The sequence below is a fragment of the Monodelphis domestica genome, chromosome 3 (assembly GCF_027887165.1).
Source record: "Monodelphis domestica isolate mMonDom1 chromosome 3, mMonDom1.pri, whole genome shotgun sequence".
Classification (NCBI taxonomy): domain Eukaryota; kingdom Metazoa; phylum Chordata; class Mammalia; order Didelphimorphia; family Didelphidae; genus Monodelphis; species Monodelphis domestica.
Window position 1 is genome coordinate 164,712,717 of NC_077229.1, and position 13,997 is coordinate 164,726,713.

General features: G+C 37.2%; 1 long non-coding RNA gene across 1 annotated transcript; it reads right to left on the reverse strand.

The window, feature by feature from the left end:
- Nucleotides 1-1,659: 1,659 nt before the first annotated feature.
- Nucleotides 1,660-10,056, reverse strand: LOC103105993 (uncharacterized). The gene is made up of 3 exons (XR_465300.3): nt 9,981-10,056; nt 9,004-9,051; nt 1,660-1,727 (listed from the first exon to the last, which is right to left on the reverse strand). It is a non-coding gene; the product is annotated as an uncharacterized LOC103105993 (long non-coding RNA).
- Between the last annotated feature and the right edge of the window lie 3,941 nt (nt 10,057-13,997).

A 13,997-nucleotide genomic window follows, 5' to 3' on the forward strand; every position in this document is an offset into this window, starting at 1 on the left:
ATTCATAATCAGAAAGATTCAAATAATTAAAATGACTAGTCTTAAAATAAAACAAACAACAGCATAATAACTGCATATGTTAGGAAGTTTGAGAATAAGAATGGAAGCTTGACGGTGGTCTTTGGCCCCACCACAATCTTCATAGTCCTAATGTAAGCAGTTTAATTTAGTCATGCAAACACTGACAGGTTGTTTAAAGTACTTAGGAGAGTTACCAGTGATATCAGAATTGTCAAGGCTAATAGTCCTTTCTTATTTCTCATCCTCCTCAATGTGTTGGCTGTATGTGACGCTCCTGACCACTGTCTGCTGGATGCTGAGTTTTCATGCTGTTCTAATGTTTCTCCTACTTAACTGCTCCTCAAGTTCTTTTGCTGGCTTATCACCCGTAGGAGTTTTCCTCACTGCGTGTTTCCTAAATTTCTGTACTAGGCTCTCTCCTCTCTTCATGTTCCTGACAACCTTATAAGTTCCCGTGGTTTTAACTATGAGTTCTTGCAGATAACAATATTTGATATCACATACATGTGTGTATATGTGTGCATACATGCATGTGTAGAGAAGAGTGAGCTTTAGCTTAAAACCACAAAGAATTTTGGGTACACTATATTGATTCCCAATCTCCATTGCTGTTGGATCTTGCAAACTGGATGTACCAGAGATAGTGAGTCTTAAACTCAAATCTGTCAAGAATTGAACACATCTTTCCCTTTAAACTCTTCCCTTCTCCCAAACTTCCCAGATGCTGCCCCACCCTGATGCAGCCTCTCGCCACCTCTCACCTGGACTATTGCAGTACTTTAGGGACTGATCTTCCTTTCCACAAGTCTCTCCCCACTCACATTCCATCTGCTATTCGGCTATCTAGTATCTTCCTGAAGAACAGGTCTGACCATGTCATTCCTTTATTAAGTCAATTCCAGCAGCTCCCTGTTGCCTCCATGATCAAAGATAGTCATCTGGCTTTTAAACCTGACCCCTTCCTACCTTTCCAGGTAGGAGACTTCCAGTCTCCTTGTATCTTATTAATGTATGAATTTATTTTTTATGTGTTATATTATGCATTTATATACCTCTGTGATCTAGTAATGGTGTCCTTGCTATTCCTTGTAAGTGACACTCCCAACTGAACATTTTCACCGGGTGCCCCTGACTCCTGAGTTTGCCCTCCTCATCTTTGTCTCCCAGCTTCGCTGGCTTCCTTCAAGTCTCTCACAAAAAGAAGAAGCTTTTCCCAGTCTTCAGTCCCAGGGCTTTCTCTCTGAAATTACCCTTCTCCCCCCCACCCCCATTTATCCTGTATATATCTTATTTGTATGCTATCTCCTCCCACTGCATGTGTTTGGGCTTTGTGTCCCCAACACTTAGCACCATGCCTGACAAACTGAAGGACTTCATGAATGCTAGTTCATTGATTAATTGATTCCCTATTTCTGGCACTACCGTCCTTCCAATCTCTCAGGTTCCTGATCTCAATCTGATCCTGGACTCCGCCTTAACTTCGACATAAACAGTTTCCCAATCTTGTCTTTCCTGCCTTCACATCTCCCATACTTCTCTCCTCTTGCCCAACTCTCACCTAGTTCAAACCCTTCTGTTTCTCGTCTAGAAGTGAGCCATCACCTCATGCCTCTCCCCAGTCCATTTCATCTTACCCACCGCTGCCAAAATGCATTTCCTTAAATGTAGATTTCATTACGTGATTACTCCCACCAACTCCAGGGACTCTGAGATAAAATAGAAACTTGTGGTTAGCTTTTAAAGCCTACATAGCCTAGTCCCAAATTAACTGTATAACTTCAAGAGGTATTACTTCCTATTCCTAAATTCTGTGATCTAGCCTTTCCCCTGTTTCCCACACATGACCCTCCGCTTCTCCATGTCTACACCTTTGCCCTAACTGTCCCATATGCCTTGAATGGGCTGCTTCTGACCTTCAGTTCAGAGTTGAGGCAGCTAATCGCCACAGTAAGACCTTGACCTCAAATATTTCCAAGCCATGTGACTAAGCATTTAACTTTTATTTATAAAATGGAGTAGCCCCTACCCACCTGGGTGCTTGAAAATGATTAATATTTGTAAAGAGCTTGGCAAACCTCAAAGCACTAAATGCTAGTTTAATTCGTATCTTCTTTTTTTTTAAACTCTTACCTTCCATCTTGGAGTCAATACTGTGTATTGGCTCCAAGGCAGAAGAGTGGTAAGGGCTAGGCAATGGGGGTTAAGTGACTTGCCCAGGGTCACACAGCTGGGAAGTGTCTGAGGCCACATTTGAACCTAGGACCTCCGGTTTCTAGGGCTAGCTCTCAATCCACTGAGCTACCCAGCTGCCCCCTAATTTGTATATCCTTTAAAGATTTAATTCAAGCACTGTCTTCTGCTTTAAGCCTTTCCTGATCTTCCCATAATTACTAGTGACCTCCCTCCCAAGTTACCTTATATTTAATTATTTTGCATGTAATTATATTTATTCACTTTATATTTTTCTGCATATGTTACATGTATACTTACCTTCCATTTAAGAATATAAGTTCCCTGGGAAGGAGAAATGGTTTCCTTCCTTGTACTTTTATATCCAGCACCCAGGACAGTGCCTGGTATAATGTAGGTACTTAAATAATTTTTGAGTATTAATTGATAAAAGTTTTTGCTGTACTTTGCTGTTGTTCTCTTTTGCTAATCAAACTAGTGCTTAAAAAGTGCCTGCTATGTGAAAGATGATATCTAGAAAATGTAGTACATGCAAGAACAATTGCTTCTGTCTCCATTACCCAGAATTGCCCTGCTTATTTTTCATTTCCAGTAAAGGGGGAGGGGGGGAGATTGAATTGATGGAATCATTTTGATAAGGATGTTATTATCTTTTTAGTATCTGCATCCCTGTTTATAAAATGGGAAGTCTAACTGACTTCCTTTCTTACAAGTATATTATAGGAACAAATAAGTGATAGAAATGCTTTTATGATGTCAGCAATGGAAGTCAGGTTTGGATGCTTCCAGGAGAGCTATTCATTCAGTTCCTTACTCAGTGCTAGTAGGCAAATTGTGAAAAATCCCTTCTGGAGCTGGATTTTCCTAAGGGGCAGATCTCATCTCACCCCCAGGGGATTGCCACTCCCCCTCTCCTGAAAAACTTAACCAGTATCTCTTCAAGGAACCAAGGAATGTTAGTAAGTTGCTTAGAGCAAGAAGGCCTGGCAATTTCTTAACTGATCAGTTCTTTATTTATGTCAGATCTTGAGATCCTGAAGCCTTTTCATAGACTCGGAATGGTTAGAGCTTTGTTCATACTTAATTTTGTGCAGTGTCCATGCACTGATATCATCCCACTCACATTCCATGACAGGTTTGCTGCTTATTCTAGGTTGCCTCTCATAATAGCTCATTTTTCCATGAGTCAATCAAGAATCGCTTAACTAAGATACATATAATTAAAAGTATTGTATTTGGTGGCTTATAACACTCATTGAGTCTACCTGGAGTCTTCCAAGAGAAACAGCAAAAAAAAACAAAACAAAACCCTATTCATTTCATCATTCCTATGAAAATCAAGATTGCCATTTTCTAGCCAGTTGATGGTGTTAGTCATTTGTTGACATAGTCATTAAAGGGACCTCAAGAATCCCGAATCTTTTAGTCTCAGTTAAGGGACCCGAAGCATGGAAAAGTTGTCCCTTCACCTCTTCCAGGTCACAGATCTATTTAACAACAAAGTTGGGACACAAGCCTAGGTCTCTTGATGCTGTCATCTCGATTTTCCAAGGAAGGCATCATTTTGTTTTCAGTCCTTTTTCAGTTGTGTCTGAGTTTTCTTGATCGCTTTTTAGAGTTTTCTTGGCAAAGACATTGCAGTGGTTTATCATTTCCTTCCATTTTGTAGATGAGCAAACTGAGACAGCAGGGTTAAGTGACTTGCCCAGAGGCACACAGCTAGTAGGTATCTGAGGTCAGATTTAAACTCATGAAAATGAGTCTTCCTTGCCCCAACCCTGACACTCCACTCTCTTACCGAGCTGCCCCTAGAATAGATCCTTAGGTCAGATGAAAACTACCCATTTTCTTCTATGAAGTCCTAGAAGCTTTTCAACTGAAATTTAACAATGAAAAAGTGTGACTAGTAATCATGGTGTAGATTTCTAAACCATGCAGTCACTGAATAAGTGAAGCTAGTATACATTGGGTATTTGTGTGTTTTAGATTACGATTCCTTCTTTACAAAGGCATTAAGGAACCTTTCAGCACCCTTACATGTCCATGAATATTTCAGACACCCAGAAAATGTCACTTTGGTCTGTACGTTTTGAATCTGTTACTTTGGATCCTGGTCTGTACGTTTTAATGCCTATTTTAGGTTTTGTCTTGTGACTGTCTAGTTCTGTTTAGAAGTACAGTTAGTCAATGAGCACTTAGTAAATGTATATTCTATGTGACTGGCACCGTGCTAAATGCTGGAGACACCAAATGGATCTTTGACCTCAAGGAACTTGAATTTAATGAGAGACTATGCAAATGGCATTATATGCAAAATGACATACAGTGTAAAATGAAGCTGATCCAGGGGAGACCCAGGCCTCTTGAAAAGGGGAGAATTAATTGAGCTGAGTTTTGAAGGAGGCCAAGGAAACCAGAAGTAATCTTTTCCAAGTTACCTTTTTATTCTAATGCTTCCCTTGTTATGTTCAAGGCAGGTCTTTGTTTCTATGCTAAAAGTTATCTTTGGTTTGGATTGCTAGAACCTGGGCAAATTCCTGTCCTGAGTAAAAACTTAAAATGCAGAATTTCCCCTATGTGTCCATTTATAATGAAAACTGCACATAATGCCACAGCTAATTTCTCACTTTCTTACCATGGGTTTAGCCTTTCTTCTCTTTTGACATTTCTTAATTCCAAGTCAAAGCCTTATTTAAAAAAAAAAAAACTTTCTGGGGGAGCACATTTTCACTAGAAATGGATATGCTGTATTTTTCACCAAGTTCAAGGCTACTTCTCACCTCGACTACTTTTCAAGCTATATTCCATGCAATATAAATAATGTCCATTAAAGAAAAATGATGCTATCATTATTTTTCCTCTGATAAATTAAATATGTATAAAATGTTGAGTAATTTTTGTAAGAAAATAAACTGAATTTTCTCTATAATTCCTCTGACCCTTTTTATCCTGTGGAATTTCTATATTCTTAAATCTCTGCTCCTCTTCCGAACCAGTGTTTATAGGATTGTGGCACAATGGGAAAGAATGCTATGTTTAGAACCTGAGAACCGCATTCAAGTCCCAATTCTGTTACATATTACCCATGTGATCTTAGGCAAAGCATTTAGTCTCCCTGGCCTCATTTTTTTCATCTGTAAAATTAAAAGGTTGGACTAAATGACCTTTCAGGTCCCTTCCAGTTCCCAAAACTGTGAAATTATGGACCCATAAATATATCTCAAGTATGTAGCTAAGTGGAGGTATTATTCTCCTCTCCCTTAGTTTGTCTGGAATATTTTAGACATGTTGATCAGTTTTGCTGTAGTGGAACCAAGGTAAGTAAATATTAACTTTTTCAAATCTCAGCTAGTAGAAAACTCTAAGAGCACTCCTTTAAATAAAGTTGCTTCTGTTTTGACTCTGTCATTGACTTTGTAAATCGAATTTCTTTGGTTTTGCCAAAAAAAAAAATCTGTCATGGTTAAAAAGTATTCCCAACAGCCTTTGGAAACCGTATTTTTCACTCAAGTACTGGTATCTTAAAATTCCTGCCTACAGTCAATGAAACTAGGTAAGAAAGAAGATTTGGATCAGGTACTGATAGAGCAGGGCAATAGAACTGGCAGGATTTCTACTTTTGTTGAATAATTTTCTTATCACTGAAGATTTGGGGAAAGTTCATCTTACTATTTACCTTTTACTATTTCCCAAGTGTTGTTTTCATCCATTTCAGTCATGTCCAACTCATCATGACCCCATTTGGGACTGGTTTGCCATTTCCTTCTGCAGCTCATTATGCAAATAAGTAACTGAGGCAAACAGGATTAAGGGACTTGCCCAGGGTCACACATCAAGGATTTGAACTCTGGAAGATGAGTTTTCCAGACTCCAGGTAGCACTCATCTCCTGTGCCACTTTTTGTAGAGATTAGCTTACTCTCTTACTAAATTCTATAATTTCACTGATAAATTTTAAATTGTTTATAAATACAAAGGCTTAGACTAGCTCAATTTTAACCTGATTTAAAAAAAATTCTTACATGACTCTTGTCTTCTCAACTAGTTTATAAATCCCTTGAAATTATGACCCATGTCATCTTCTTACAATAGTGCCATAATATGAGGTTGATAGTACCTTAATAACTTTATTCAATCAAGTTAGTAGTAGTAGTAGTAAAGAGTGGGAAAGAACAGAAAAGGGTATTTAATTCAATAATTATAAGTCATCTACTACAAACAAATCGCTATGTTAGGAATAGTGTAGAAAAGATTAAATGATTGTCCTGTCCCATTCTCCAATGTTTCACCATCTAAAGTAGATTGACTATTTGGAGAACATATGAATAACCCTCATTCAAATTAATGCAAAGGACAGTTCCAGCAAGCTGGAGAACTTTGAGAAGGCAGATGTCACTTCCAAGTGGGAAGCATGCATATGGTTTTATGGAGGACATAATCTGAATTGATCCTTAAAATAAAAGAAACTCAACAGGTAGCTATTTAAGGAATTCAGGGAATCAAAGACTGACTTGGAGGACAATGAGCAAGGTATCCAGCTACAAGGAAATGGAAAGAGAATGGGAGAACCTAAATAGCAGGCTTGTGCTGTTTTTATAGAGTATTTTAAGATTTGCAAAGTGCTTTACAAATGTTATCTCATTGGTCCTCACAATAATACTTGGTGCTATTATGACCCAATTTCTGGCACTGAGGCAAGTGAGTGTCAAGGGCAGCTAGTGGCAATGTGGGTGATTGCAAGCCATGTCTAGAGACAGGAAGACTCCTCTGGAGTTCAAATCTGACCTTGTACACTTACTAGCTGTGCAGCCTTAGGCGGGTCACTTCCCCCTGTTTTTCTCAGTTCTTCATCTGTAACATGAGCCAGAGGAGGAAACGGACAACTACTTCAGGATCTTTGCCAAGAAAACCCCCAAATGGGGTCACAGAGTCAGACATGAATTAAAAAGTGTGAACAATAACACTACTAGACAGGGTCTGGGGCAAAATTTTGACTCGGGTCTTCCTGACTCTTAAGACCAGGGTGCTATTCACTGTGATAGCTATCTGCTGGAAGACTAGTTATGCAATAAGACTGCAAGGATGATTTAAGTCCATTGTGGAAAACTTTGAGTGCTAAGAAATATAGATCATATTCAGTAGGCAGCTGTGGGTGTGCTGCTGTTGGTTTGTCTTATCTGAGAGATAAGGAGATTGAAGGATTATGGTTAAATTCCAGGAAGGATTATCCAGGTAACACCCTAAAGAATGAAAGACTGGAGGAAGACTGGTGGGATGAAAAGAGAACCAGACTGGACTTGGAGTTCTAGGAGGCTTGGATTCCTTTCCTGATGGAAAACTAGAACAAAAATACAAATGCAGAAGTCAAGAGAAAAATAAAATGGTAAATACAAGTGAATAGCCAGAAGGATGAACTATATTATAATGGGGGAGGGTATTAAATCTTCACATCACAATAGGTAATCAATTGAGACAGAAGGCCTAGAAATAGTTTTATTATGTTTTGAAGACATAAGAAAAAAAGAAAAGGAGGCCATGCTATAGTGGGGAAAACTGGAGGAAAGATGGACCATAACCAGGTTCAGGTTGTGCAAGTAAAACTATATAAACATGGAAAGAGTTGGGGAAGCTGGCATCATTTGGAAGTCACTTTCAATTACACTGGTCAAAAGAAAGCCGAACACATCCACCATATAAATATGATGGAATATTATTGGGCTGTAAGAAATAAGGAAATTGATTATTTCAAAGAGACATGGAAAGACGTATGAACTGATGTCATTTGAAGTAAGCAGAATGAAAGCAATTTATAGTCTAACATCAACATGACAAAAATGAACAAGTCTAAAAGCTTTTATAAACTGATGGAAAATGAAATGACAACCAGAACAAAATATACAGTAATGACAGTAGAAAGACCAATAATTTTGAAAGATGCAAAGAACGATGATCAGAACAAAGACCAACCATGATTCCAAAGATGATACTATCTACTTCCTGACAGCTGACAGATTTAGGTTTCCAAAATGAGGCTGTGTGTAGACACAAAGATATATATGTATATAACATATACCCATGTATTTTATACATATGTACAGGCATCCCTCTTACCAATCTCCCCATCACAGTTGTGACATATTGTGGATCAGCATAAGAAATTAAATAGGAATTTGGGGGAAGTTTTGTGGAAGCTGCAGCAACATGTGAAGGCCAGCAGATGGCACAGAAAAAGTTTAGAAAATTGTTTCTACTTAACATTGACCAACATATAGCCTAGAACCAAATACTAAATCAAGTTTTACAATAAGGTTCTCTAAAGACCCTATAAGAAAAAAGAAAGAAAAATTCAAGCTTCTTCTATGGTACAAAAGACAGACTGAGAAATTTTAGCAGATTTCCCAAATCTTGGGGACACCACACCCTTAACCCCTGAGAAGGAATACTTGTATACACACACACACATTCACAGCCAATGAGGTCATTTGTTTTGTTTTAACATGAATGCTTATTAGAAGGAATTTATTTTTATTTTCTCTTTTTTTTAATAAGTTGGAAAGAGGGGAAAATGGTTTTCCATTAATTAAAAAAAGTTTTAAATAAAAAAGTTATGAAGATGCTACCAAGGTGAAATATCATATGCACTTTCAGATAAGATCATTATATTGTTATTATGTTTGCTTAACTGTTTTATTTTGTTACACAATATCTCTTACTAAATGAAGATAATATTTGTTTCAATGTAATAACAAACCCATTGACAAAACTTAAAAAAGGGAAAATAGCCAACATTTACCAGTCATGCAAGAGATCATTCACAATTCCTGAACTTCAGTTTTCTCATCTGCAAAATATGAATATGGAACTTTAAAAAGGATTATGGGTAAGTTTTCTCTCCTGCAATATATGGGTAAGAAACTTTAAAACTACTTGGAAATAGAACCTATGGGAGTTGGCAACTGATCAGATGAATGTAGGAGAAGGGAATGATGAAGAAAGTAATTAAGGGTACTTGCTTTTGAAATACTAACACTATTCTAAACTGTTTAAAAGGCAGACTCAGTGGATAGAGCTCTAGGTCTTGGAGTCAGGAAGAACTGAGCTCCTATAAGACATTTACTAGCTGTGTGACCCTTGGCAAGTCACTTATTCTCCGTCTACCTCAATCCACTGGAGAAGGAAATAGCACATTATAGAAGAAATATAGCACATATAGAAGGAAATAGCACAAAATAGATTTTCTTTGGCAAGAAAATCTCTTGGACAGTACTGGTTTGCTGTGGCTTACAGGGTCATGAGGAATCGGACATGACTGAAAAACTAAACAACTACCCTATCTCTCCAGACTTCTCTTAATCTCCTACTCTTCTCATATCTCACATTCTTGTTAAACTTTCTGCCACCAGAACATGCTCCATCTCTCAGTCTACACTAATCCCTGTTCCCTCTGTATTGATTCCAACACATCCTTGTGGCGAAAGTCATATTTTAAGAGGTCAAGAAATTAGTGAATTGGAGAAATGAAGGGGAGGAAAATGGCCTGATTGGCTAGGAAGCTTTTAGGGATTGTTGCTGTTTTGCTTGGTTTGATTTTTTTTTTTAGGCTAGTGGAAACCTAAGCAAAACAAACAAACAAACAAAAAACCAGTAGAGAGAAGTAGGGAAAGGTGATGACCAATGAATGAAAGCTAAAGAGAAGACCTTTTGTTTAGCAAAGAAAAGGGACCTTGCATCCTCTGAAAGCATTCCCCATGACATGATGTGACCTCTTACCACTGTTAGTACTGGAGACTTTACTCTACTCCTTGTTGCTGGGATCAGAGTAGGCATCCTCACTTTTGATGCCAGTCAAGGCAGGGTGAAATGCACTCCTAATTCTAAGTTCCAATTGAGAACACAGAATACATTTTCTCAGAGAGATAATGTTGAATCATAATATGGGAATGCTGAACATGACTTTGGTACAAAGGAGCTATTTTGGTTCTTGTGCCTCCATAGTGGTAAATAAGCCCAGTCTCAACTTAAAGAATGTCTTTCAGCTAGGTAGCTGGGAACAGAGGACCAAAGACATAGAAGAATGAAGGTTGTAGAAAACATGAAGGGATACCTTTGTTTTTCTTAGTCCTTTATAGTCACAAGAACACCCAAAATTCTCAAGGTTTTCTCTTTAAAATGACTTACAATTATGCACGAAAACAGGAATTTTAAACCTTTTTATGACATAGATTCCTTTGGCAGTCTGGTGAAACTATAGATCCTTTCTCAGAATAATGTTTTAAAATGAACAAAACAGCCTACATTGAGTTAAAAAGGAAAATAATTTTGTGGAAATAGAAATATCAGAATATTAAAAGACTGAGTTCATGGACCTTATGTTAAAAACCTTTGCATCCAAGGTATAATTCCAAAGGAAAATGATAGGGTTTCATGCTTATATATCTGATTTTTTTTTCTTATTTTGCCGAATAGTTTACATATTGTTTTTAAGAAGTTTGATAGAATTTACTTGTAACTCCATATGGCCCTGGGAATTTTTTCTTATGTATAGCCCCCAGTAGTGAGATTAGGCCTCTGTAAAATCACAGCCATAGTTTAGAAGTAGTCAGACATGTAGCTCCCCCCACCCCAGCATGAGAACTTAATCCAATTATTTTTTAATATTTTATATTTTTAACCATTTATTAGTAATAATGATTTCCAGGGTCTTAATGATTCTTAAATTTTCTTCTTTGTCTTTTCCTAAGGTTAGTTATCTTTTATAATAGTTATCTAATATTTTCTTTGATTTTTCAAACTTCTGATTTTATTCCAATAACTCTTGTATTTTCCTAAAGTCAATAATTTTAATTACTTCATGTTTTTTAAGAAGTCCATCATTTCAGTAAGTTATTCACCTTATGTTCTGTTACTTTTTCCTTCAGAAGTCTATTTTAATTCTTCCTTTAAAAAAAAAGCTCTTGCTAAATTTTTTTCCAGCCATTCTTATAGTTATTGTGGCTAAGCCATTTATCCCTCTCTGACACTTTGCTTCTACTTGTTATGGGGTTATTTTTCTCATCTAAAATTGTTTCTTGGGCTTTTCTTAATGTCCTGAAACTGTCCAGTCCCCTACTTGTGAGAAATTTTATATTTATTGCTTAGTTCCAAGGGTCAGTGTTTCTTGCCTGTCTTCTTGGTCACATTCTTCAACTCCCCAAAAGGAACATAGATGAGTATTTTCCTAGTCATTTCACTTTCTTCTTTATAATGATCACCTATCTATGTTCCACACGTAAGATGTGTGTGTGTGTGTGTGTGTGCATGGATCTAAGATGTGTATGTCCACATGGATCTTCTAAATGTATGGAAGCAACTCATGGGTAACATAAGTAGACATTTTTGAAATTTGATAGATGTCTCTTCAAGGGAGACTCCATCTTGAGAAAAGTAGCCTAAGAGATGAAGGAGTTGATGCTTCCCTTGTCTATCTCCAAGAGGATTAGCAGATTGAAATTATATTTATCTTCCCCTCCTCCTAAATATTGCTTGCTGTTTGAGGAATATGATATATGCAGAATAAAAGCCACTTCCCTGGTTGCTCTTTATTGGGGAGGATACAAACGTATAGCCACTGGCTTGGTCCATTCATACCATATGCTGTTTACACCAAAGATTACTGTGGACACTGGATAGAAAATAGGGAATAAATACATTTAGGCAAGCAAAGGGTACCAGAAATGGGAAAAGTGATATAGACTAGAATATGTCAGAAAATATGCAAGAAGAAATAGACTTGTTGCTAGGAGCTAGATGAGATCTCAATTCAAAGAGAGATGCCTGAGTCTTAAGGAAAGTTAAATTCTCCAGAGCATCTAGAAAGGGAAATTGAATATCAGGGACATGTTGAGGAACTGACTTCTCCTACAATTCTTCTAGTCTTGCTACCAAAGAGTGTCTGAATTATATATTTCTCCAAAAAAGCTCTCATATCACCTTCCATCCTTACACAATTATTCATCATCTTTTCAAGTTCAACATTTTTACCACCACTCTGGAGTCATGTTGCCAACAAAACCATTTTGCCTCAGGCTTAACTAAAAGTCTGGTTGGACTTTTTTTTAAAAGTCTTTTTTAAAATAAAATATTCTTTTAAAGAACAGAAGTGATAAAACTCATGGCCTCAGATATTTATTTACAAATAAAGAAAGTATAGTCAGCAAATAGAGGTAAATTAAAGATTGGTAAAATAGGACTCATAGATTATGCCAATATGGCTATGGCTGGGTATAGATTCAGATATAGGTATAGCTATAGATTATGTTTATTCACCACATCCTCAAGGATCAGAATTATAGAAGAATGGAGTCACGTTGAATAAAAAAGTAATAATAACCAAGTTTTCTATATAATACCTACTATGTACTAAGCATTGTTAAGTGTTTTACAAATATTATTTCATTTGGTCTTCACAACAATCCTGAGAGGTAGGTGCCATTACTTTTCCCCATTTTATAGTGTAGGAAATTGAGGTTCAATGACTTGACCAGTTTTATATTTAGTAAGTGTTTGAGACTGGATTTGAACTCAGGTTTGACTATGTCTGCTACTCTATCCACTGCCACCTAATTGCAAAGAGGAACTCATGTTAAGATTTTCAGAAACTGGTGTGGCAATACATAGGACACTCATCAAATATATCTTAAATAAAAAAAGAGCAAAAATTTAAAAAAATGAAAAGAAAAAGAAAAAAGGTCTCAGCAGCCAACCTTAAAAAAAAAAATCACTGGCTTTGTTCTTGGTAAAGGAGTGACTGAATAGATAGAAAAACAATATCAGAAATAAACAACTGAAAGGTTACTTCTGTGGAGAAGAGAGAAATTATAAGAAAATGCAGCAAGACAAGAAGCTGGAGATTGATCAGCTGTCAGTCAAATGAAGATTCCTTTTGGAATGTTACTGGGAAAAGCAGTTTGGAACCAAGCCAATGGTGATTGTTTTTCTGGGCTTTTGGCTGATGGTGACTTTGAAGGAAGAAACTGGGTTTATCTATGGGACTTGGGGTAATCAAGTTGGAGGTGGCTTGGCTGATTTGAAGGCAGAAGAAGAAGGACAATAGTCCATATATCTCACTCTGACTTGCTCTGTTTCATGGTAGTGGCTGAATTGCTATTTTTCTCAACATCCTTCAATCTAAGACTCACTGTAGATAATAGGGAAACCTCCAACCCTCTTACCTTATCCTCTATTTTTTCCTGTTTTCCCCAATAAACCCTTACTTGAGATAAAGAAGAGAAACATCATAGCTCACCCTGAGTGATTTAGAAGGAGGCTGAAGAAGAAGGGGGAAGGGAAACTGAAGGGAAGAAGAGGGGAGGAAGGGAGATTGAAAGAGGGAAGAAGGGAGGTATAAAAAGGGAGGAGGGTAGGCAAAAAGAAGATAACTACCTGATCGACTAGTTATCTAGTATCTGTCAAATATACCCCCTCCAATATAATGGTGGCAGAACTGGAAGAGAATGCTTAAAAACATAACTCAGGAACTAATAATGTTCCTAAAAATGTTTCTAATTCTCTATATTTCAAGACACAATTCAAAAATTTTCTGAATTTACTATGTCAATATATGTCTTGCCTTTATATTTCTTGCTTCCCTTATCATATTACTCTCTTCTGGTTCTCATCCTGTCTATCTGACCACCCCTCAGTCTCCTTTGCTAGATCCTCATCTAAGCCATACCTTCTATCCATTGGTGCCTCCACAAGGTATCGTTCTGCACAGTAGAAGGGCTAGGTAAATCTTGAGACTTTTGT